A 25,216-nucleotide genomic window follows, 5' to 3' on the forward strand; every position below is an offset into this window, starting at 1 on the left:
ATTGGGATGGAGCGCATTTGGCAAGCACTCGCAGATTATGACTAGCAGCTTACCGGTATCGCTCAAGAGGAAAGTATACAACAGTTGCATCTTGCCTGTACTCACCTATGGGGCTGAAACGTGGAGGCTAACTAAGAGAGTTCTACTTAAGTTGAGGACACCCCAGAGGGCTATGGAACGAAAAATGGTAGGGGTAACATTAAGAGATAGAAAGCGTGCAGGGTGGGTCAGAGAAATAACTCAAGACCTGACATAGCTATATTGAAGAGAGGCGGTGATAAGACAGCGCCTTGGGGGACACCTGTTTGGTTGCGTTGCCAACCACTCTGGGTATCTCCAACCATTACTGAAAAGGTTCTTTCTGCAAGAAAGGCTTTCACGAAGCGGTAGAGGTTGCCGCCTATCCCCACTTCCTGGAGCCGGCGAAGTATGGTCGACTGGGGCATGGAATCAAACGCCTTTTTGACGTCGACCCCTACAACCACTCGGAGCTGTGCGCTGCTAGGGTATGCAAGAACGTCGTTATGAAGCCTTCTGAGGATATCTTGGGCGCAGAGCCCTCGACGAAAACCTACTTGCATAGGAGACAGGACGTTGTACTTGTCTAAGTACCATTCAAGTCTTCTTAAAGCCATACGTTCCATGACCTTACAAAGGTTGGACGTCAGCTATATCGGCCTGAGGTCTTGTAATGTTCGACTTGGCTGGCCAGGTTTTGGAATTGGTATTACCACTGACTTTTTCCACGCAAGAGGAAGATCACCGTCGGCCCAGTATTTGCTCATCTCTTTCAGCAGGACAAGTTTGTGTGACTTGGGAAGGTTCAGAAGTGTTGAGTAGCTTATACCATCCGGTCCTGGGGCGCTATTGTGATTGGAGTCATACAGTGCTGCCTCCAGTTCGTCTAATGTGAAGGGAAAGTCGTATTCGTTTAATGCACCTGATAAGGGGTCCGCAGGCAAGGCATCCGGATTTTCAGGTTGGGGAAAAAATACCTTCCCTGCTTGTATAGCTAACTCTGTCGGGGAGATGTTCAATTTCAGGGCCATACTTTGGGCAGGGGAAATCGGCTTCTTGCGTCCAAGGATAGCTCGAAATATGTGCCAGGCCTTCGACAAGTTAACTTTTTCATTGAGTGAGTGGCACAGCAGCTGCCAGTCTTGGAGAGCGAGGTGCAAAGTATACTTCTCAGCTTCTTGGCTAATGCGAGCGAGAGCACGCCTGCGATGGTATGTCCGGCCTGATCGGCGATACGCCTTGAGAGCACGAAGCCTACGATTCCATAGACGCAAAAGGTGAGAGTCCGGCTTTGGAGCATCAAATTTGACTAAAAGCTTCGTTGTAGCTTTCTTCTTGGCATCGGTGATCTGAGTGATGAGCTCGTCTAATCCTGTGGGAAAGTTCACCTCACCGAGCATCCTACGGAAATCGTCCCATGAGACGTGCTCCTCTATTCGACGGCCTTGTTGTCGCTGTAATGACTTTCGCCTTCGAGGAGCCCATGAGACCACCACGGGATAATGATCACTGCCCGTGCCCATAGGATCTCACTGGGATGAGACACTAGTGTCAAGTCTGGGGAAGTGTCTTGTTGACCTTTGTGCTGGCCAAAGCGAGTGGGTAGAGTGAGGTCGTTGGCTATGGTCAATTTCGCTATGACAATTTGCTGCCAAACTTGCCTTCCCCTAGCATCTGAGCGATTATATCTCCAGCTGGTGTGCATGGCGTTAAAATCACCCCCAACCACAACGCGATCCTGGGGATATATCCTTAAGAAGTGCTCTAAAAAAACATATCCACTCGATATGTCATAGTAACGAATGATCTCTCATAAACTGAAAAAACTAAGGCTTGTTGGTCGCTATCTAAGCTAAGGCGTACTCCCGCTACCTCCTGCGTCTGCGTGCACCAGGCGGAAGTATCTAGTTCAGTATGGGCAGTACGCGACAGAACAAGGACGCATGCCTGCACATTGGCCATTGGAGCCGCTGTTCGCGATTCTGGCCCGGGGCGTCGGTGCTCTATGGAAGGGGTGCAGTAAGAATTGTACCCTATTAAATTGGGCTTATTAATGGCGGTCTCCTGAAGCAGGATAGCTATAGGAGGCGTTGACGTGATGGACAGTCTCATCTGAAGTTCCGCTTGTTTGCGACGGATTCCCCGACAATTCCATTGCAATAACCATGTAGGAGAGTCCGAAGCAAAAATGTCATGTGGTTTCGCGCTAATGCCTGCCATTTTTAAACTGAAAGGTACGCGGAACTGGAGATGATGTGTGCCCAATTTCGGACTCTTGATTAGGAGAAACCTGTGACATTCCCAAGAGTGGCAGCATACGCTTGATCACCTCGGCGGTGACCAGTTCGATAATGTGCGTGAGCTGGTTTTCATCTAAGTGTAGCGTGTGCGAACGTTCTTTCGCAAGATTCATTTGTGCGCCGCGTTGCGTATCACGGGGAGATTCAGCGCAAGCCCGATGTACGCGCACTTGCTTTGGTGCCGTCGCGGTATGCTCAGAAACTGTGGCTAGGGATGAGGTGGCGTTCCATTGACTATTGCTATCAGATTGTGTAGAGGATTTATGCGCGTCTTGCCGTTTAGTTTTACGTCCATTGTCTCGTGTCTTCGGCAACGGCTGACTTTGTAGGGGAGGGAAATCCTGATTATCAAGCACTGTTGCCTCCGAGGTTGATTGCTGTATGCTAACAGGGCTGTTGTGCGCCGTCGTCGCCGCCGTTTGGTTACCACGTAGAATCTCGGCTTGTTGTTTGCGCTCTTTTCGTCGCGACACTCGTATACGGCGGAAGATGTCATTCCTCAAGGTTCTTGTGGCCTGCTGCCGAGCAGGACACCTTGGGTCCGTGGCTACATGCGGACCTCTGCAATTGCGGCAGAGTGGTTCTGTCGGACAAACCTCGAGGTTTCCATGCGCGAGGCGACAGCAATACGAGCATCGTCGTTGGTCGACTAATGGACACGAATTTGCCCTGTGTCCGATTTTGTGACAGGTCTCTCATATGACAGACTTCGGGTGATAAGGTGTCACCGGAAGGAGTATGCTGTATAGATGAATTTTGCGGGGAAGTCTGGAGCCCTCAAACGTGATTAGAGCTGTTCCGTTCTTGCCCATAGGCCTGGCTTTTATTACCCTGCACGAGTAGCATTTGAGGTTTGACGTGAGCTGTTCGCTTGTTAACCCGTTGGCGCGATAAATGACCCCGTGGATCTGGCCGGGACGTATGGTTTCATAAGCTTGAATAGGTGTATCCTTTCAAGCAATGACGAGAGACTGCAGTCCAATAAGGTGGTCTCTGGCATGTACATGCGATATGTCAACTGCAAACTGATTGCTTCGCTCAAGTGGCCGTACTTGAAATCCAGAGTGAAAATGGATTTTTCGAAGCTCATTGGCAACAGCTTCGTGCAGCCAGTGTGCGGGGAGTGTGCCTAGTTGTCCAAGTGAGGTTAGCTTAATTATCACAGTGTATTTAACACTGATTGGATCGGCGGCTGTGGCTTTGTTCTTTCGTCTATCCAACTGTGAATCCTCTTCATCCCCATCCTTGTCTTGCACCGTCGAAGCCAACCGTACGCCGGGTCCATCTGCCGAAAGCCCGTGGCGATCGCCGCCCAGCTCTGCCCCAGCCCTTTTTGCTCAGACCCGACCAGCCGCTGTCCCCAGCCCTGACCACAGCACACAACGACCAGGAAGAACCCAAAGCCGACCCTACCGACCCCACGAAGAAGCGACCTCACGACCACTCGAGCGAAGACAGCACCCCCGCCCTAGCCGTTCGGCGTGCCAATGAGCCTTGGCCTTCGGCAAACGGTGAAGATTGGACTTGCTCTGGTGAAAGCATTCCACCCATCTTCGCATTCATTGTGGTGTCCAGCGTTTCATGTCCCAATCCTGTGTCTGTGTTCATCGTCACGTCAGGCATTGTGTTTTTAGCAATCGATCGGGACGATCGCTCGGTGGCCCCGGGTAATGCTACGAAGATGACGAAGCGGGCAGTGGCGCGGGGCAGAGCGCTTGCGCCAGGGCCGCTGGCCATTAAAGCATATTTCATCGTCATGTCATCACGTCGTTCTGTTTCTGTTGTGTCGCCGTGTTCCATCGCTTGTCATGCCACCACGTAACAATATCTTCGTGTCGCGGAGGAACCATCATTTACAGCAGGTTTTGCAATGGTCTCATCTTCGTGAAGCTGAAGCAGTGAGAAACGGTTCGATGTTACCAAGGGATCATTTGGTAACTCTAATGTTGGCTTCACGCGATGTTTCTGGGAGCGCATGCGGCATTTCTCTATGGCGCGGAGCTTTACTGGGCAGTCTTTGGACGTAATGTCATGGTCGTCTTGACGGCAAAGGCCACAGCGATATTCTTTGGAATCAGAGTCCCTCGTAGAGGTGGGTGCTAGAGATGGGCAGGAAGCTCTCATGTGGCCCGGGCGGAAGCACCGATAACAATGCACCACTCCAGGTTTGTACACGCGGTGCTGCAAGATTCCCCCATAAAGTGAGATGCGCGCCGGAGGAGACAGAGGCCCTTGCAGCGTAACCAGACATGTACGTCCTTTACCCATGTAGCGTGCTTCTATCACCTTGTGTGTAGAACAGTGTAATAAAGACGCAAGATCTTTGGGGGCGATATTCGGGTCGACACCAGAAACGACATAACGTCGAAAATCCGATCCAGATGCAAAATAAGCTTGTACTGTCAACACGGTTGTGTCGGGTATGTCAGAGACAGGCAGAGTTTTTAATTCCCGGAGCCGATCAATGTCGGAAAGGGAGCGCACCCAGACGGTTATACTATTAGTAGGACGGTGAATAGCGAAGCCTTGAAATCTCGTCGTTCCAAGGCATTAATCAAGGGTTGGTTGGAGAAAACGGTGGGACAAAGTTGTAACATCAAAGCACGATGACTGTCCAGGCTGAGAAGAAAGGCAGTTCCCTGGAGGCCTGTTTCTGACTCCGATGTCAATTGGGCAGTTCGTTTAATGGGAGACGTGGTGCCTGGAGGACGAAGGCGTTCCATGAGTCCGAGTCCAAGCTTCAGTGAACGACAACTATCACCGGTGCGACTTGGAGAACAGCTGGTGGTTGATCAGCACATGCAACGAAGCTGCATTGTTGGTGAAATGGAAAGTCGTTGGTGAAATGGACGAAGCTGATGGACCGCACTGGAAACACGTCTGGTTCAGGCGGCACTTCATCTTCTTTCTCCAAATTCAACTACCTTGTAGTGACAGAAAGGGGTGGCCGTTTGGTGCCCAGCTGTCGCCGGTTCAAGCCAGAGTAAGGGTTGGAGTCAGAAGTAACAAACAAAACAAACTTTGTAGACAGCAAGAGACGATACAGAGGAATACACAGGAACACTTAAAAATATACAGACGGGAGGTTCACGAAAAACAAACGCTAAGCATGCAACTGCAGAGGTATTCAATAACACATAGTCTTTACAACACAGATCAAACACGAGAGAGACACATAAACTCCAAATTGTTCACCGGGTACTGTTGCAGTCCGACGCCTCAAGAGTCACGAGGTGGCCGCCATACAAGACGAGCGCCACTCCCTCGCAGGTCCGTGGGCTTGCCTGCAGCGGGTGATCCCCGGGAGTCGAGTTGTCGCACTTGCGAACACGCCGCAACCACTGACTTACTGACACACAAGCGGCGCGGCCTCCATAAATAGGGTGCGCCGCGTCTGTCTGTTAAGACGCGCCAGAGCTAGCGCGCACACACACTTAGCTTCGCTCGTTAGAGCGCTCCCTTTCCCTCCAGTCGAGCAGCGCGTCGTCATTGGCTAGGACCCGTAGAGATCTCTGGAGAGCTCTGGCATATTCCAGACTGTTGAGACACCTTTATCGCCGTGTGATGAGAAAGAGGGCGACGGCGACGCGTACTGGAAGAAGGTTTTTCTTGAATCTTGTGGAAGTTTCCATGCGGCGACGCGCGTGCCTCGCGCCTCGCCGGCTTAGTAAAAATGCGCGCCGATTTCGTGACACTGCCCCTCCCTTAAAGAATATTGTCCTACAATATTCACAACACACAGGAACATCGCGCGCATATACATGCGCTCACAAACTTGACGGGCAAATGTCCACATCACGCACATGCATTGCACCAATTTCACAAACTGCAATAACATATTACAATTCACAAATCAAAAGTCTCACGAGTTTCTCAGACTATGATAACAATTTTTTTCACACATCACTACATTGATGTTCACAAACATAACTCACTGTTGTCGGTATACATGACAAAAATCAGCAACACTGAAACACTTTTTTTTCCCAGTGAGCATTTCTCAAGCTCAAGGCACACTTTCTCTTTTTTACTAGACTCTGTCGTTTCTTCCTCTCGTGAGTTCGGCTCTTTTTTCTTTTTCTATAGAGCCTTTTTCATCGCGAGTTGTTCTCGCTCCTGTCTCGGTTCTTACTCCAATCTGCTTCAATGTCAGAAATTTGGCTCTTACCTTTCGTGCGACCAGCATGACTCTTGCGGGGAGTGCTAGCGCTAGCATTCTTAGTCCTGTTTCCTGTCGGCCGTCTCCCTTCTGAGCCTCGGCTGCTCTCCTTGCGCTTGCGCTTCCAGACCTTCATGAACTTCTTCCTTGCTTTTCTTCGCGAGCTTTCCTACTCGACTTCACTTGCCTTGGCAGAATTGGCTTCTTTTCTCTTCATTTTTGACTTCTTTTTTCGCACTGCTGGCTGAGGCAGGTTGGCTTCGGTTTCCCTCGCATAGTCAGGACATTGTTGTCTCGACGGAGCTTCTCGTTGAGAATCAATTTGTTCTCCCTTGATTCTGTAGACTTTCTTTTCTTTACGGCCTTCAGCCGTACCTTCTTGGAGTACTGCCCATTTTTAACTGGAGATTCATTCTCCTCACTTTTCATTAATTCTTGTTCCTTAAAGGTTTCCATGAATTCCTTCATTGCAGTATGGTCCTCGATGTCTTCCATTTCTGAATCTATCAGTCTTGGATCTGCGCTGCCGTTCTCCTCTGAGAAAAAGGCTTCCTCATCTTCCTCGGTGGGAAGAGGTTTCTCATCTTTCTCTGTGCGAAGAACCTCCTCGGTTTTCGTGTCAGCGCTCGAAACCGGCTCTTGCATTTTTGAAGAGTACTGTATTGAGCTTCGGCTCCATCTGAGCTTTCGTGTTAGCTGTTATTTGAGAGCTGTTCCTCTAAGTTACTCATGCACTCCGACGTGGAGCTAGAATCTTGCCCTTCCTCCTCAGGCGAAGAGCACATGACTGAGGGTTCTAGCTCGACAACTGCTTTCACAGCTTTGGCGCAACCTGTCGTTTCGGAGGGCACATTCTCACTGTTCTGAGAATTCGGAGCTTCAGGGTGATGAGAAAGAGGGCGACGGCGACGCGTACAAAGCTACGCGCTCTCTCGCGCGGGGAAGGAGGTTTTTCTCGAACTTTGTGGAAGTTTCCATGCGGTGATGCGCGGTCCTCGCGCCGCGCCGACTTAGTAAAAATGTGCGCCAATTTCGTGAGAAAGAGAAACGTCAGCAAACCTTTTCTTAGGTAGCAGACTTCGCACAATACTCGACGCAGTCAAGCCATCAATCGGGGAAGAGTAGCGCCGCAACAGCTCTCCGAGACAGTGCGACGCAGAGCGCGAGAGTGGCTTTTGAACATCCATGATGAGGTCCTCGTGCGGAACTATAGAGGTCCCGACAAATGGGTTACTGGCACGATTGTTAAGCAGTCTGGTCCTGTTTCATTCAAGGTTCGAGTCAGTACGACTTGTAGTGTGTTCATCTAGCGCCATCATCAGGGCGAACTCCTTCACAGCATCCAGGGCCCAAATCAGATTATGATGACTGATTTGTGCCTGATTTCAGGGATCCTGAAGGCGACACCGAGCCATCTCCACTTCCGGCCCCTACCACACGGCCAATAATGTCCGCCGGACGTCTGGTTAAAGTCCGCACATCCGAAGCCGGAGCTCGACATCCGCCGGAAGAACGAAACACATCCGAGAGCGGTCATCCGAATTTGGACATAAACCGGTAGGAACGAAACAGCCGAAAACGAACATCCGTATTGGGATGTCCGTAGGATTTATGAGGGATAATCATTCTCGGATCAACAGTCAAACAATTATTTCAGAAAAATAGTCTCTCGATACAGACCTCTATAGAACCCATGCTCATCAGTTCATGTGTGGGCACTGGTGGGCACTCATTAGTGAGATGGGCTACCAAGGGAATTCCGACCTGAGCACACTCATTATAACATCAATGTACCAGTAAAAAAGCAATAGTCCCTGCTAGTCATTGCAATTGATATAAAGTTATCAATGGTCGCGTTTTCTAACGAAACGCTATCCATTTAAGAAGCTGTCAGAACAGTTCTGCGGTGTTCAGCAGTGCGCTGACCTTTTCGCACCACTCCTTTGACGTGTTCACAGCGCTCTGATCCTAATTACTACATTCATAATGTCACTAACCGCAAAGAAACGTCCTTAGTTCATGAACTTCAATCACACATGCATTGAGCCAGCGCTTCGAACGCACTAAAACTATGGCATATTGAATATATTACCGACGTTTATCCGCCATGTTTGTTTACACATCATAGATGGCTTCGGCTTGTCTTGACTCAAAGTGTACAAATAATATTAATAAACTGCTGTTAAAAAACTATTTTAATACAAAATGTTGCACATTCTTCATTGTGACACATTAAAAATTTAATTGGAAGTTTTTATTTCGACATAAAGTGGTAACACGCTATATATACATTACTGGCGGCTCAGCCAGTCTCGGCTAAGCCGGCCTAAGCCTACGACAGCCATAGCCACTAGCCGCTCAGCACGAGAAGATTGGGCAGTGTGTCGACCGCGCCGCGAAATGCATGGGAGCGAGGGGCCGCTTTTGCGATGACGGAGGTAAAATCCCTCCATAATTTTAAAGTATCGAAAGGCTTTGATCCAGCCGACGATGCCAGCGATTGGCTCATCCGTGACACGTGACCCTATGCCGCCATCAAAGTTCCCGCGCGCCGGGCGGAGAGCGCGAGTAGACAAAGCGGACAGCTGTCGCAGTTTCGCCTGCTCAGCTTATACACGCCGCAACCTTTTCGTTTGCGTCGAATTCACTTCATTTTCCCCTCTTTAGCTCTGAGTGAAAGCACATGCACAGTGCTTTGATAATTTCATTCCGGAAGGGCCGAAATGCCATGTTGTTGTGCGGTTGGGTGCCGAAACCGGACGGAGGACGGCAAGAAGCTATTCTGCATCCCTCGCGGGAAACAGAACCTGACCAGAAGAAAAGTGTGGCTGCATAGAATCGAACGGAAAAACTGACCCTTCACCAACGGCACGACTATGCGAGGTAAGTAACGTAGAGCGACACACTTGCGTGTGAAGCAGTCGCGGTGTCCCAGGTGCTCGGCTGCTGACCCGAAAGACGCAGCTTTATATCCCGGCCGTGGCAGTCGCATTTCGCTTTGATGGCGGCGAAACGCTAAAGGCCAGTGCATGGTAAAGAAGCCCAGCTGCTAGAAATTACTCGAATCCCCTTCACTACAGCGCTCCTCACAGCCCGGGTCGTTTTGGGGCGTTATAACAAGAAATACACGACACTACCACAAAGATCTAACACCTTATTTTTCAAGAACCAATTTGTTTTTTTCCTCGCACCATCAACGACTGGAACTCACTACCCCAACCATCGCAGCTTTAAAAATTTGTCACCTGTGTTCTTTACAGCCTTGTTGGAAATCTCTGTATTGTATTTTCACTATTAATATTCATTGCCAAATCAGGTCTGCTTATTCTGTATGTGATAGTCGTACATTATTGTATTGTTCACTACTGTTGCCCTTCCTGCTTGGACTTCACCAATGGCCTGCAGTGTGTATTAAAAAAACTTGCGTCTGCCGAGCTTTGATAGTATTTCACTCGCGCGTATGAATGCTGATAACCAAACGTTGTGCAAATTACTCATTTTAGTCCATTATGAGTCCGCTGACATAGCTCATGCCGTCTGACATACAGAGCAAGTACACAGCGTGAGTGCATTAACTCACTCACAAATATCCGCACTGCATTACAGGAGACGAAAATTCATAAATTTAAGCAGCAAGTGCCACTTCTACACTTCCCTTCCTCCTTTGCTTTTGTCCTGATTTTTATGTGTGCTTTACAAAAGTCCCAAAAGCCCTTGCCATCTCTGTTACAGGATCACTTCACGGAAGACCAATTCGAGCCAATTATTCTGAAAGACACCGGTGAAAAAAAGCTAAGACCATTTGCGACGCCAAGCATTTTTTTGCACCGGCCAGCTGTAAAGCCACGAAAGCCACCCCCTAAAAGAACAGGAGTGTGCCGCACTGGTAAGTACATGGTGTTCATTACGACCAATGTTTTTGAATGAGATTTCCAGCTTTCAAGACAAATTGATAATGGCAATGAAAACTGTGCTTCGATTATCATATGTGATGTGTCCTGCACAGATGTCCCCATAGCCAAGCAAGACGTGCAGATGGACGTCACATCTCAGCCAGTGGGCACTGAAAATGGTAAACTTCGCACGTCTATGCACTCTTGATTTTTCCACCTGCTTGTATTTTGCGCCTTCATGCCGTCCATGTATTTACATGCAGACACCACACGTACAGACAGCCGAGAGATAGGTAAGTTTTTTTTTCTGTTCTAATCTATGTCGCAAACTTGCTTATGTGCCTCATGAAGCTTTGGAAAATATTTTGTGTGGGCCATATTTTGTGTGGGCCAAAGCATGTAGCACCTTGTGTGCATTTTCCCCGTGTGAGATATTAATGCCTCTCTACATGGTGGGTTGTTGTCATCTGCTCAACACAGACATTCCTGACGTGCAACCAGATACAGAGATGGCTGCCACATTCCAGCTGGAAGGTACGGAAGCTGGTGAGTTAAAACTTTTTGTTTGCTTTTCATCGTGTGACATCATCCAATGCTTCTTTTGTACTTAGCTATGCAAGCTAGCCCAACCTTTATTTATATGGCAAGTTTTTATGCTGAAACTCCATTCTTCTGCAAGAAGCAAAACATGTTAACAGCGGTGATTTACAGGATATTGGTGCAAAATGAGAGGAAATGAACTGCATGAAAATAACAGAGGCGAAGAAACGTGCATTATTAATAAATCTGCGAGTTTGCCCAATATGTTTCCCTGTTGATCCTCTTCTTTCATGCAATTCATTTGCTGCCAGCAATGTTTTGCTTAAAAGTATATTTATAACTCCTTTGAATACAATTTCTGTTCGCTCTTGCAGCCCAATTGATACAGGCCGCTCTAAAAAAGAAGATAGCGCAGCTTGAAACTGAACTACAGGCAACACGACGGAAGCTTCGACTGGCCCAGAAGCAGCGGTTGCAGGCGTTAACTGCGAATAAGCACCTTGTCGCAGGCCTGAAGAAGTATGAGACAATGTTTCGATGGTTTCGACTGATGACTTCTAGACCAACAAAACTGGCTTTGAGCCATTTTGATGATGTTGAGTATGGAAAGGCCATTCAGTTTCTGGAAGAAACGATTGCACTTTTTGAGAAAATTTCTATTGGAGATGAGAAACGAGCTCTCTGGAAGCCAGTGCAAACCGGAGTGATACTAGCGACAACATCCGTGTTGCTTTTACAGGCACTATTTTTTAAAAAGTACAACTTCAAGTTCCTGCTCTTGAGCAGGTTTGGGCAAGATGCCTTAGAGAACCTTCTCTCAACACTCAGGTGCAAGAACCCTGTACCCCGTGTCCTTGAATTTAAGTGCACACTTCGTGCTGCTACAATGGCCCAGTTTCTGCGGCCAAGTAAGGATGGGAGCTACGCCGAAGAAGACTGCTTTCTCTTAACTGGCATGGCCGAGAACAAGCCGGATGAAAGCAAAATGTATGTTGTTCATCTAAGCCGGCACTAACTGTAGCATCACCAGCTGTCTTGCACGTGATCGAGACTGCTGAAAGTTATGTGCGCTTGAATGAGGATCGTCTGATAGCAAACACGGTCTCTTCATCCAAGCTTCAGAGCACCATTCAAAGTGCACTGCACTTAGGTAATTGCTTCCCCAAATGCCACTGCATTTCAGACACACTCCTTGTTACATTTTTGAGAACCAGGATCTCAATTCTTGTGAGAAGGAAAAATCATCTGCTCTTGAAAGAAGTTCAAAGCTCACAAAAATACGGCAGCCGAAGCATTGGAATGCATGTTGCTGCAAATAGCATTAGGTAGTGCCCCTCCCCCCTCTCCCTCCAATTCCTCTGTGCTAATTTTGGAATGTCTGGTACAAAGGCTGATGTGCAAAAAAATACATGGTCTTTTCTGTACTCCTGAAACAGTGTGGAAGTTATATGTTCTTACATTTTTAGCACTTATGTAAATGTCCTAGTACTCAGTGTCAGCACAATTTCATATTCTTTTGCTGCTTGAAACTATGTCCTAACCGCAGTATATTGTACACTGGATATGTGAACAAATCATCCATTACTCTGCTTTAAAAAACAAACAATGCATAGCCACTGCTACTGGTCATCAAATAAAATATATTCATATATCGAAGCGTACTACACACAGGTGTGAAATCTTTGCTCACAAGCTTCTCACGCTCGGACATGAAGCAAAATGTTTCGGTAAGTGGCGATGTTTTTTTGTTTTTTTTTTACAAGAACTTCAAACTTACATAACAGAGGCGTCAGAAGGAATAAACAAATTTGCAGCGAAGCTAAGTGCACTCATAACTGGGCCAATGCGCCTGCGTGTCGTGTACGATCTAATTATTCAGAGGCTTTTGCACTGAACACTGCACAGAGGCGCAAAGGCAGACTGAAAATGTAGATCACACATCAATACGCGTGATGATTCAAGCCTACGTGGCGACATCGCACAGTCCATGTCACCGCTATAGAATGCAGCACTTGCACCAGCTCGCCGCAAATAAGCACAATAGACACGCTAGTTATCGCGTAATAACTACACGTCACACTCAGCTTCAAGAAGCACTGCTGACACATACGCTTGCACACACTCACGCACGACTTGTTTACTTTCCGTGAGGATCGCACTTCCAGCGCGCGTCATGCCGCAAGTCTTTCTGTCCGGGCGAATGTCAGCCTTATTATTTTTTTTTGCAAGCACTATTCGACCAAAGTGACCACTATACTTATCCTGCATCATTACAAGAAAAAAAAACAAGCCACAGAGCAAACGCAATTAACCGCAAGCAAGCACCGCGACTCGGTCAGCACGAAACGCCACGGAAAACGCGTCTCGCGTCGTCTTCGGCTCCGACTTATTCTTATTTACTGTCAATGGCATCGACTCTTATGAAAATCCGGTACATCAGCACTGTATTCTGTTTTTATTTATATGCGGCTAGATTTTATGCTGTAGCTTTTATTTCCTCGAATGTGGAGATATGTTTTCAACTAGCGAATGCCGCTATCTAACACGGGCGTCGTCTGCTGCAGGATCCTTCTAGGTGGCGCGCGCGGCAGTTGTCGCTACCTTAAAAATTATAGAGGGACCTTAGACGGAGGCGCCGCAGCGCAGAGGGCGCCACCAGCAACTGGTGTGTCAACCGTCCGAGCGCCCGCGTATGCGCGCTGTGCGGCGGGGCGGATACCGCGCGGACTGTACGTTCTTGTTTGCTTGTGCGTCGTCTCGAGCTGTTCGCGACAAGATTTTACAAATATGCCGGTTAACGGTGCTCAGTACTGTTAGCAATCGCCTAATTTATTTTCCATTTTGGCAGTCAGCAACACCTCGGGGAAGTAACATGACAGGAGTTGGCTTCGAAGAAAACAGCTTGGAGAGGGCCTGCGTACGACTCGCACAGCACGCTTCACTCGCCGTACAGCTTCCTTTAGCATTCCTAAAGCACCTAATTCACGTCCGGAAATGTAGTCGTTTTGAAAAGAGGGCAGTTTGGAGGCAGGATGTATGAAGAAGTGAAACATACAACACATGCGTTCGAGCGCTGACTAAAACTGGTCACAGTAACCCCACTATCAAAACAGTCCAAAATGGTATATTCCGTTGTTTTCCACGCCAACTATGCCGACTACAGTACGTCACTGAAGCCACAAGAGAAGTCGGCATTCAGTTGGAATTAATTAAATGTGGACTACCCCGCATGGAGGTAGAGATGACCTAATTGTTCAAGAAAATGTTTCCATTCTAGGGTACGCAAGCCACCGGTAATATGCAAGTCATTGCCTCCAGAAGATAGCTCTAGTACTTTTTTATGTACATACAAAATAAAAAAAATGAATAGCTTTGAAAAAGATATAACGATGGAAAATAGAGGACGCAGAGGCTATAGGGTACGCTTATTCGCTTTCGCTAGATCATCCTTCTGCGAAAGAGAGGTTGTGAGGCCGGCACGGTTTCTCGCCACGAACAAAAATAGCGCTATAGGTTCGAAGCTAGGTCGCAATTTACTCAAAAATTTGGTTCGGATGCACGGTCCTTTTCGACTGCTAGGCACTTCAGATTTTGCAAACTTCCTGTAAAATGTGAAGGTTCAAAAAGTTTACCTACGAGCACCAGAAAAGCTCCCGCTTGAAGCAATGAAATTTATAGCGTTTTTGCGGCTTCGCTCTTTGCGAAGTAAGCGAATCACAAGAGTTCCCAAAGGGAAAATAATTAAAATCCCTTGGAAGTATTTCACGGGTAATATCAACCTTGTTAACAATTATAGTCTGGTTAGTATTGCAAAGAGCACCCGCGGCAAGTAGCCCGATTATATATAGTCCGGTAAGCAGTAGTTGCAAGTATATCCAGTCGATTACTCATATTTCATACCACACACTCAAATAATAAACACGCATTATGTCCGCATTTGATTTCGGCATTATATTAATTGCTTGCGTATTAGGGGTTCGTCATCTTTTTCGCATTTTTCCGCTTTCTCTCGGTGCGCGCCAAGAACTGCATCATACCTGCCAATTCGACGCGTAATTATCAGTGCTTTTATTTTTGTTTGTTTGCTCTGTATCATTTGATGCCAGTAAAGCGTCCGCACTCAAGTGCCCACCATGAACGTATTACGTATGTGACAGGTTTAATTTTTGAAATTTTATTTCAAGTAATGCCGTAGCTGTACTTGACTTTTTCTTTCTTTTTTTTATCTAAACAGCTGGTTTACCCTTTGGTTAGTGGCACGCAAGCAAATGTTCGTGATATACGTATATGTTAATCACGAACAAAGAATAAATGCTTGAGTCGCGTATGTCTTGTTTATTTTTTTTTTTTTGCCGGTAAATACCACAGTGCTTTAAATTAGTACGGTAGTGAATAAATGTGTTTTGCTCGCACACTGTATTTGTAATTTATATAAGCGGTGATTAGGGCACATAAAGAACACCGATTAAAGAGATATATTACAGATTACTGACGATTTAAGATAAACGTTGTTATGTATTAATAAGCGCAAGCTGCAAAATGTAAGCAGGTGTTCGTAAATAAGGTTTGTAAAAAATAAGTGTTCCTAAGGAGGCCTTACGAAGCACAAGCTTTGATTCGCATGTACACTGTTTTTCTCCGCGTGTTAATAGCGCTCCTGGCTTTATTCCCTTACGGGAAAAACAAATGAGAACACCACGCTTCGTTGCAAACATTAAGTACAAATTGCTCATCTGGGCGATTTGTAACTGTCCGCAGGAAGAAATGTTGAGAGTTTCAGATAGCGATTCAAACATAGCGCGCTGCTTCGAAGGACTACCCAAGCTTGCACAATGTTTCCAGATAGACGTAAAAGAACGGCAGGGATCAGTTTAAGCACCTGGAATAAGTCGCCTCTTTATTAATTATCACACTAATTGCGTAGCGTCTGAAAATCGCTTCAGAAAACCGCGCCCCTCCTCTGTACCCCCGCTATTCCGCGGCCGCTACGCGCCAAGCGGCGAACGTGGCACCCCTGTTGCACGTCGCGCCCTCTCGCGGGAGTCGGTTCTTGTCATCACAAGAGCGGCCCGCTCTCCGGCGCCGGTCGTCACACTGCCCAATACTCTAGAGCACTATAGCCGTATTCTCGCCGTAGCTTTGCTCGTCGGTGTGCGATTCACAATCTGGAGCATCTAGCAGCGTCGTGGTAAGTAAACATCTTTTAATGAACCCACCAGGGTTATTTAAGGGCTCTTAAATGTCTAGTAATCTACAGCGCAAATTTTGTTTTGGGGAGTGGTTCATTTGGTATGAGTGTTCCAACGGGTGTGGCAGCGGTGGCGTAGCGGTAGAACTAAAGTCCCTTGATGATTTGAAAGTAGCGACACTCTCCTCCGCGCCGCGCTGTCCTCCTCGATTCTCCTCGCGCGGCGGCGGCGGCGAGCGCTGCGCACGACACGCTTTTTCTCCTTGACGCCCGCCGGCCGGCCGCAACAGTGAGTGAAGCGCGAGCTTTTGGGCCAGGTCTGCGCTTCAGGAGTGCACAAAATTTTTGAAAAATTGCGAGAAAAGCATTGAGAATGCCGAAAGTAAAGTTCATGAATTGATTGGTTTCTTCTTAGAACTGTTTGAATGGGGAATACTGATAAACAAAGCTTTCAGGTGAGTTCTGTGCTACAGACACTTTTTAAGTCTCATGATAAGGTTTTACTTTGTGCACTAATTCTAGTACTGCCTCTGACTGTGTTTTTTTAGAGCGTGAAATCTGTCACCGCGGTAAAACTTCGGAAAACGATCCAGGCTGGTGCTTTGAACTTCAAGATCAGAGAAGGTCAAAGCAGGACTTAGTCTATTTCATTATACTGTCAAGCTATCTCTCTAAGCATAGTATATGTCACGTGATCAACCATCAGATTGGATTATTGGTCAATTGTACATGCATTTCGATCAGTTACTGAGCCAAATTAATTGATATTTAGTAAATTCCAATTAAAATCTAAATTTTAGCTGCAACATCGAACCGTATACCGTTGGAAAACTTAGGCCAAGTGTAATGGCACTGTGCTAGTTAACGATCCGCGATAATCTGCGTTAATTAGTTAATTTTGTATAAAACCAAATTTTGAGCTGTTCCTTGCTGCTTCGAGGCAAGGAACAGGTTTGCCCCGGCAGTCTTGATATGATGGTGATGGAGGAATTAAATAATTTTATGAGTACGCGGCCCCTCACTGACTTCGCGTGTGGTTAAAAGACAGCAGGGTACACTGGGAGAAGTGGTAAGCCCTATTGCCGACACACTGAAGTTCGGGGGCAAGCATGCTGTGGTCTCATGTGCTATGTAAAAGAGTTTGATTTCATTGAACGCAACAATCAAATAAAAAAATTACAAGGTGCACATAGGTCTTCAACGTGAGGAAATGAGAAAGCATATAACTGCCAATTCATTAACTATCGCTATCCTATCTATCACTATATCTACTAATGCCAGAGACCTATCGTAACTGTCACTATCCGCAACGAACACTATCACCTCACTATCCGGGCCTATACTATCATTTATTATTATTATCCGTAACAGTCACCATCATTACCTATTACTATTCATAACCATCACTATTTAATCTGATGCCGCCCCATGACCCATTGATATACTTCAATTTTCATTGACTTACGTTGTCAGTCATTCCTCTATTATCTCATATCTGACGGGACAACTATACATTGACTTTAATTCTCATACTTTCTTGTTTTCTCCTAAATGGAGGTGGGAAAAGAGCAAGCCACAGAAATAACTGACTACTATCAGAGCGAGGTTCATGTCTCTGTCGAGGAGGCTTCTTTTACTTCAGGACAGGTCGGTGAGAGAAAATTGATGGAACTGCATTTGGCCTGTATTTTTTTTTTCGAGTTCGTGTAATATTGGCGGCTCAAACTGGTCTTCAGTGAAATGTAGCTAGAACATAGAGCGATGAGTTAATCACTAAGGCGCAGTATCTGTCGTAAATGTTCTGTGGACACCATAACCGCGCCTTAAGGGAAGGGAGGAAGGTGGGAGTGAAAGCGGAAATAGAGAAAGGGGTGCCGTAGTGGAGGGCTACGGAGTAATTCCGACCACCGGGGGATCTTTAACGTGTACTGGCATTGCACAGCACGCGGATGCCTCTTTTTCTCGCGTAAATTGAAACGCAGCCGCCGGCGGTCGGGATCGAACCCTGGTACTCGGGCACAGCAGTCGGGCATCTTAATCACTGCACCACCGCGGCGGGGCGAAATCGGCCGAGGAAATGAAATTTTGTCTATTTTTCAGTCATTTCTCTCAAAAAAGGTTTGTATTAGAGCGCCAATACTTGCACACTATGTTCTCAGCATATTTATCTATCAAGCTGCGAAAGCTTATATTTATATAATGTTTTAATATAAACGTACAATCACACTAATTTCAAGAAAACAGCGAACAATGAAAATTTCTGAAGACTACAATTTTTTTTTTTTTATCTTAAACTTTGTCCGCCTATTCTCCTTTACTTCAGCTTTCAAACTCATTGAAAACATATTGCATAATTTCGTAACGCCTTACGCAAGCCTCAGCGTACGACGCAGGATTCAAGATTCTACGACATTTGTGAATCACACACTATTTTCCAACTGTGGCATAATATTGTATTTTGTCATTTATGTCTTGGCGTTGCAAATTATCTGGCAGACACTGTAGTGAATGATTCAGAAATTTGTACGCGTGGCGTTCCTGATGCGCTTGTGGCATCGGGCAGCACAGAGATGTATTTCGAATTTTACCTTCACCAAAACACAGATTGCACAAAAATACGATAAAGTTCAATGAGCAAGCAATTCATTCCAAATATTACTAGTGAAATGAAGAAATTGTTAAGGTCATGGAGAACTGCCTCATTAAAACAGAATGTTTCTTGGCTGCAATCATTTATCTTTATCATTCGACGACGCACATTACCTTCATTCCTGTGCACAGTTTCTTTGTTTCTTTCATGCAGTCCAGGCTTTGCATGCCTGAAGTGTGAACGGCAGATCGAACGCTCGGCAAAAGTCCCAGTCTGACAGTGTGGTGGCCGTCTTCTGAGATAGACACGCGTCTCCGGCTACAGATAGCTTTGCTTTTTTGAGTTCGATACTTCACTTTGCCACTGGAGCGCCACGTTCAAACAGCGCAGCGCTGTTCGTCGTGTGGCAACGGTTGTCGCGGCCGCGGGGATAAAGCGGGCGCTCAAACCTCCCCGACAGCGCTTTAATCTTGCTTCCTTCACCGCCATGTAATCGGCGTCTGGTTGCGATGCGAACAAGGGGCGGATAGAATAGCGAACCTTCATTTCACATGCGTTGAACAGCTACCCAAGAGGTGTTGCACCGGCGGCATGATGTCAGGGAGCTTCTCTTTAATTGGCCAGACGCGGCAACAATCCGCTAGAAGCGCGCCTGATGCGTGGTCCGGAGCGGTGAGCGCAGCGTGTCGTCCGCTCAAGCAGACGATGCGTCTCTGTTTGTTCGAAAATGGAGTTATTTGTTTAGTCAGCATTACGCAACTTTCTGCCTACTTAGAAGTCGGGGGTATATATCGAAAAATAAATATCTAAGGGTTGGGGCCTTTGAATGCTGATTTGAGTGGGAAATTATCTGGGCGCGCGCCGGTGCTCCATATGCACGCCAGCAGAACCGGCGGAGAGGATGGCCCCTAGAACACGTGCTGCCCCTGGCGGCTGCCCTCTCTTCCGGTCACCGCGGCCGCGCCGTCGGAGCACCTCTCTTTCTTCCATCATCATCATCATCATCAGCCTGATTATACCCACTGCAGAGCGAAGGCCTCTCCCATATTTCTCCACTTAACCCGGTTCTGTGCTAGCTGCATCCACTTTACCCCTGCGAACTTCTTAACCTCATCCGCCCACCTAACTTTCTGCCGCCCCCTGCTACGATTTCCTTCGCTTGGAATCCAGTTTGTTACCCTCAGCGACCATCGGTTATCCTCTCTTCGCACTACATGTCCTGCCCATGTCCATTTCTTCTTCTTAATTTCCACTAGAATGTCGGTAACTTGAGTTATTTCTCTGACACACTCTGCACGCTTTCTATCTCTTAATGTTACCCTTACCATTTTTCTTTCCATAGCCCTCTGGGTTGTCCTCAACTTAAGTAGAACTCTCTTGGTTAGCCTCCACGTTTCAGCCCCATAGGTGAGTACAGGTAAGATGCAACTGTTATATACTTTCTCTTTCTTCCACCGTGATATAAACTGAAGGTTGTACAAGCCTATGCACCTACATGCAGTTATGATGACCAGGCAGTTGAAAGCTTCTACGAAGATGTAGAATGGGCAATGCGAAAAGTGCAGACGCAGTATACTGTACTTCAATGCCAAGGTAGGGAAAAAGCAGGCAGGAGACCAGGAAGTAGGTGACTATGACATTGGTTCTAGGAATAGCAGGGGAGAGGTACTAGTTGAGTTTGCAGAGAGCAATAAGTTAAGAATCATGAATACCTTCTTCAGCAAACGGAAGAACCGGAAATGGACATGGAAAAGTCCTAACGGGAGACTAAAAATGAAATTGACTTCATAATGTGCTCAACTCCCGCCATTATGCAAGATGTTGAGGTAATCGCGAAAGTGCGATGCAGTGACCACAGGATGGTGAGGTCCCGAATCAGCCTAATTCTGAAGAAGGAACTCAACATATTAGTAAGAAAGAAACCTATCAGCGAATTAGCGGTGAGGGGAAGGGCAGAAGAGTTCAGGATCTCGCTACAGAATAGATATTCAGCTCTAAATGAGGATGGCGACCTTACCCTACAAGCAATGAACAATAATTTCAGAGATATCATTACGGAATGTGCGGTAGAAGTAGGCGGTAGGATAGTTAGAGAAGATACCGGCAAGCTGTCTAAGGAGACGAAAGATTTGATTAAGAAACGCCAGAGTATGAAAGCTTCCAATCCAACAGACCAGATTGAATTGGCCGAGATCAAAGCTAATCAATAAGCGCAAGGTAGCCGATATAAGGAAGTATAACATGGAGAAAATTGAGCATGCTGTAAAGAACGGGGGAAGCCTTAAAGCGGTAAAGAAGAAATTGAGCACAGGCAAAAGCCAGATGTATGTGATAAGGGACAAGGCGGGCAACGTCATCACGAATATGGACAAGGTAGGCAAAGTAGCTGAGCACTTCTATACAGATCTCTACAGTAGCCAAACAAGTCAGGACCGTAACGAGATTGGCGGTAGAGAAAAACAGTCAGATGTTCCACCAGTGACGAAGGACGAGGTCAAGAAAGCATTAGAAACTATGAAAAGGGGGAAATCAGCTGGAGATGATCAGATACCTACAGATTTGCTGAAGGACGGGGGGGGGGGTGGAGTACCGTGTTAGGAAAACTGGCCTCCCTGTATACGCAGTGCTTGGTGTCATCGACGGTACCGGAACCATGGAAGAATGCAAACATTATCCTCATTCATAAGAAAGGGAACTCTAAGGACCTTAAAATTTACAGACCAATCAGCTTACTGTCTGTTACGTATAAGGTATTTACTAAGGTAATCGCTAATAGAATCAGGACAGCCTTAGACTGCAATCAAGCAAAGGATCAAGCAGGTTTTCGGAAACGGTACTCTACTATCAGGTGGTCGAAATTACTCCTCCACTACGGCTCCCCTTTCTCTCTTTCCACTTTCACTCCCAACTTCCTCCCTTCCCTTACGGCGCGGTTCAGGTGTCCACAGAGCAGGTGTGGCAGATACTGCGCCTTTCCCTTCCTGTGAACCAACCAACCCACTCTACTATCGATCATATCCATACCATCAATCAGGTGATAGAAAAATACTCGGAATATAACCAGCCCTTATACTTTAAAGGAACCAAGATGCGCTATAAAAAGACAGCCACAGGAAAAAGCCAAAGAGACAGACAGAGTGCTCTGTCTGTCTCCTTGGCTTTTTCCTGTGGCTGTCTTTTTATAGCGCATCTTGGTTCCTTTAAAGCAATGCACCAACTCGCCCAACAAGAAGTTCTTCTAAACAGCCCTTATACATAGCATTACGAATAGGAATTTGACTCAATTGAAACCTCGGCGGTGATGCAGACATTGCGAAATCAGGGGGTAGACGAGCCGTACGTGAAAGTGCTGGAAGATATATATAGTGGCTGCACAGCAACCATAGTTCTGCATAAAGAAAGGAACAAAATTCCCGTAAAGAAGGAGGGGGGGGGGGGCGCTGCAAGCAGCCGTCTCAAGCAGACGCACGTTCGCATCGCTCCGACTCTTTGAAGCTTTTTGGCCCGCCGAAGACGCCAACATGGCTCCACAGCAGCCCCGGCAAGACGCCGCGGCAACATCGCTATGCAGTGGCACAGATAACGCGGCCCAACCTGACGCCGTGCTGGACGCAGACGAAAACATGACGGATCACGAATCAAGCCCAGTGGTTGCGACGATACCTGTCTCAAACCCTTTCTCTGTTCTTTCCATGGAGAACAAGCCGGGAAACACCCCTGCTCAGGTAGGATCTTGCACTTTTCTGTTTCCGAAATTTGCCAAGCAACCTAGGATGGGGTTAAGAACCTCGCAGATAGCTCAAGAAAGCACTCGCTTTGTGAACACACGACACGGCTTAAAACATGGCCACTAGCAGACAGCTACAAACGCTCGCTTCGCGGACGCGGATTATCGAGCGCAAGGCGTTGCCTCAGCCCCCATAGTCACCACAATGGGTGGAAACTATCACTTGGCTGATAATGAACATGCTGAAGAGGATTCACAGTTGGTTAGACGAAAGAACAAAGCCACAGCCGCCGATCCAATCATAATTAAGCTGTGATAATTAAGCTAACCTCACCTGGACAACTAGGCACACTCCCCGCACACTGGCTGCACGAAGCTGTTGCCAATGAGCTTCGAAAAATCCCTTTTCCCTCTGGATTTCAAGTACGGCCACTTGAGCGAAGCAATCAGTTTGCAGTTGACATATCGCATGTACATGCCAGAGACCACCTTATTGGACTGCAGTCTCTCGTCATTGCTTGAAAGGATACACCTATTCAAGCTTATGAAACCATACGTCCCGGCCAGATCCGCGGGGTCATTTATCGCGCCAACGGGTTAACAAGCGAACAGCTCATGTCAAACCTCAAATGCTACTCGTGCAGGGTAATAAACGCCAGGCCTACGGGCAAGAACGGAACAGCTCTAATCACGTTTGAGGGCTCCAGACTTCCCCGCAAAATTCATCTATACAGCATACTCCTCCCGGTGACACCTTATCACCCGAGATCTGTCATATGTGAGACCTGTCAAAAAATCGGACACAGGGCAAATTCGTGTCCATTAGTCGACCAACGACGATGCTCGTATTGCGGTCGCCTCGCGCATGGAAACCTCGAGGTTTGTCCGACAGAACCACTCTGCCGCAGTTGCAGAGGTCCGCATGTAGCCACGGACCCAAGGTGTCCTGCTCGGCAGCAGGCCACAAGAACCTTGAGGAATGACATCTTCCGCCGTATACGAGTGTCGCGACGAAAAGAGCGCAAACAACAAGCCGAGATTCTACGTGGTAACCAAACGGCGGCGACGACGGCGCACAACAGCCCTGTTAGCATACAGCAATCAACCTCGGAGGCAACTGTGCTTGATAATCAGGATTTCCCTCCCCTACAAAGTCAGCCGTTGCCGAAGACACGAGACAATGAACGTAAAACTAAACGGCAAGACGCGCATAAATCATCTACACATTCTGAAAGCAATAGTCAAAGTAACGCCACCTCATCCATAGCCACAGCTTCTGAGCATACCGCGACGGCACCAAAGCAAATGCGTGTACATCGGGCTTACGCTGTATCTCCCCGTGATACGCAACGCGGCGCACAAATGAATCTTGCAAAAGAACGTTAGCATACGCTACACTTAGATGAAAACCAGCTCACGCACATTATCGAACTGGTCACCGCCGAGGTGATCAAGCGTATGCTGCCACTCTTGGGAATGTCACAGGTTTCTCCTAATCAAGAGTCCGAAATTGGGCACACATCATCTCCATTTCCGCGTACCATTCAGTTTAAAAATGGCAGGCATTAGCGCGAAACCACATGACCATTTTGCTTCGGACTCTCCTACATGGTTATTGCAATGGAATTGTCGGGGAATCCGTCGCAAACAAGCGGAACTTCAGATGAGACTGTTCATCACGTCAACGCCTCCTATAGCTATCCTGCTTCAGGAGACCGCCATTAATAAGCCCAATTTAATAGGGTACAATTCTTACTGCACCCCTTCCATAGAGCACCGACGCCCCGGGCCAGAATCGCGAACAGCGGCTCCAATGGCCAATGGGCAGGCATGCGTCCTTGTTCTGTCGCGTACTGCCCATACTGAACTAGATACTTCCGCCTGGTGCACGCAGACGCAGGAGGTAGCGGGAGTACGCCTTTGTTTAGATAGCGACCAACAAGCCTTAGTTTTTTCAGTTTATGCGAGATCATTCGGTACTACGACATATCGAGTGGATATGTCTTTCTTAGAGCACTTCTTAAGGATATATCCCCAGGATCGCGTTGTGGTTGGGGGTGATTTTAACGCCATGCACACCAGCTGGGGATATAATCGCTCAGATGCTAGGGGAAGGTACCTTTGGCAGCAAGTTGTCAGAGCGAAATTGACCATAGCCAACGACCTCACTCTACCCACTCGCTTTGGCCAGCACAAATGTCAACAAGACACTTCTCCAGACTTGACACTAGTGTCTCATCCCAGTGAGATCCTATGGGCACGGGCTGATGATGTCATGGGCAGTGATTATTATCCCGTGGTGGTCTCATGGGCTCCTAGAAGGTGAAAGTCATTACAGCGACAAGGCCGTCGAATAGAGGAGCACGTCTCATGGGACGATTTCCGTAGGATGCTCGGTGAGGTGAACGTTCCCACAGGATTAGACGAGCTCATCACTCAGATCACCGATGCCAAGAAGAAAGCTACAACGAAGCTTTTAGTCAAATTTGATGCTCCAAAGCCGGACTCTCACATTTTGCGTCTGTGGAATCGTAGGCTTCGTGCTCTCAAGGCGTATGGCCGATCAGGCCGGACATCCCATCGGAGGCGTGCTCTCGCTCGCATTAGCCAAGAAGCTGAGAAGTATACTTTGCACCTCGCTCTCCAAGACTGGCAGCTGCTGTGCCACTCACTCAATGAAAAAGGTAACTTGTCGAAGGCCTGGCACATATTTCGAGCTATCCTTGGACGCAAGAAGCCGATTTCCCCTGCCCAAAGTATGGCCCTGAAATTGAACGTCTCCCCGGCAGAGTTAGCTATAC

General features: G+C 47.3%; 1 protein-coding gene and 1 pseudogene across 1 annotated transcript in view; one reads left to right on the forward strand and one right to left on the reverse strand.

Moving 5' to 3' along the window:
* LOC146177912 (uncharacterized) overlaps positions 1 to 25,216 on the reverse strand; it is a 101,514-nt gene that overhangs the window by 59,044 nt on the left and 17,254 nt on the right. The window lies entirely within an intron of this gene.
* Positions 9,201 to 11,925, forward strand: LOC146177914 (THAP domain-containing protein 1-like; annotated as a pseudogene).

The sequence above is a fragment of the Amblyomma maculatum genome, chromosome 10, assembly GCF_055883805.1.
Source record: "Amblyomma maculatum isolate TAMU_Amacu chromosome 10, ASM5588380v1, whole genome shotgun sequence".
Lineage (NCBI taxonomy): Eukaryota > Metazoa > Arthropoda > Arachnida > Ixodida > Ixodidae > Amblyomma > Amblyomma maculatum.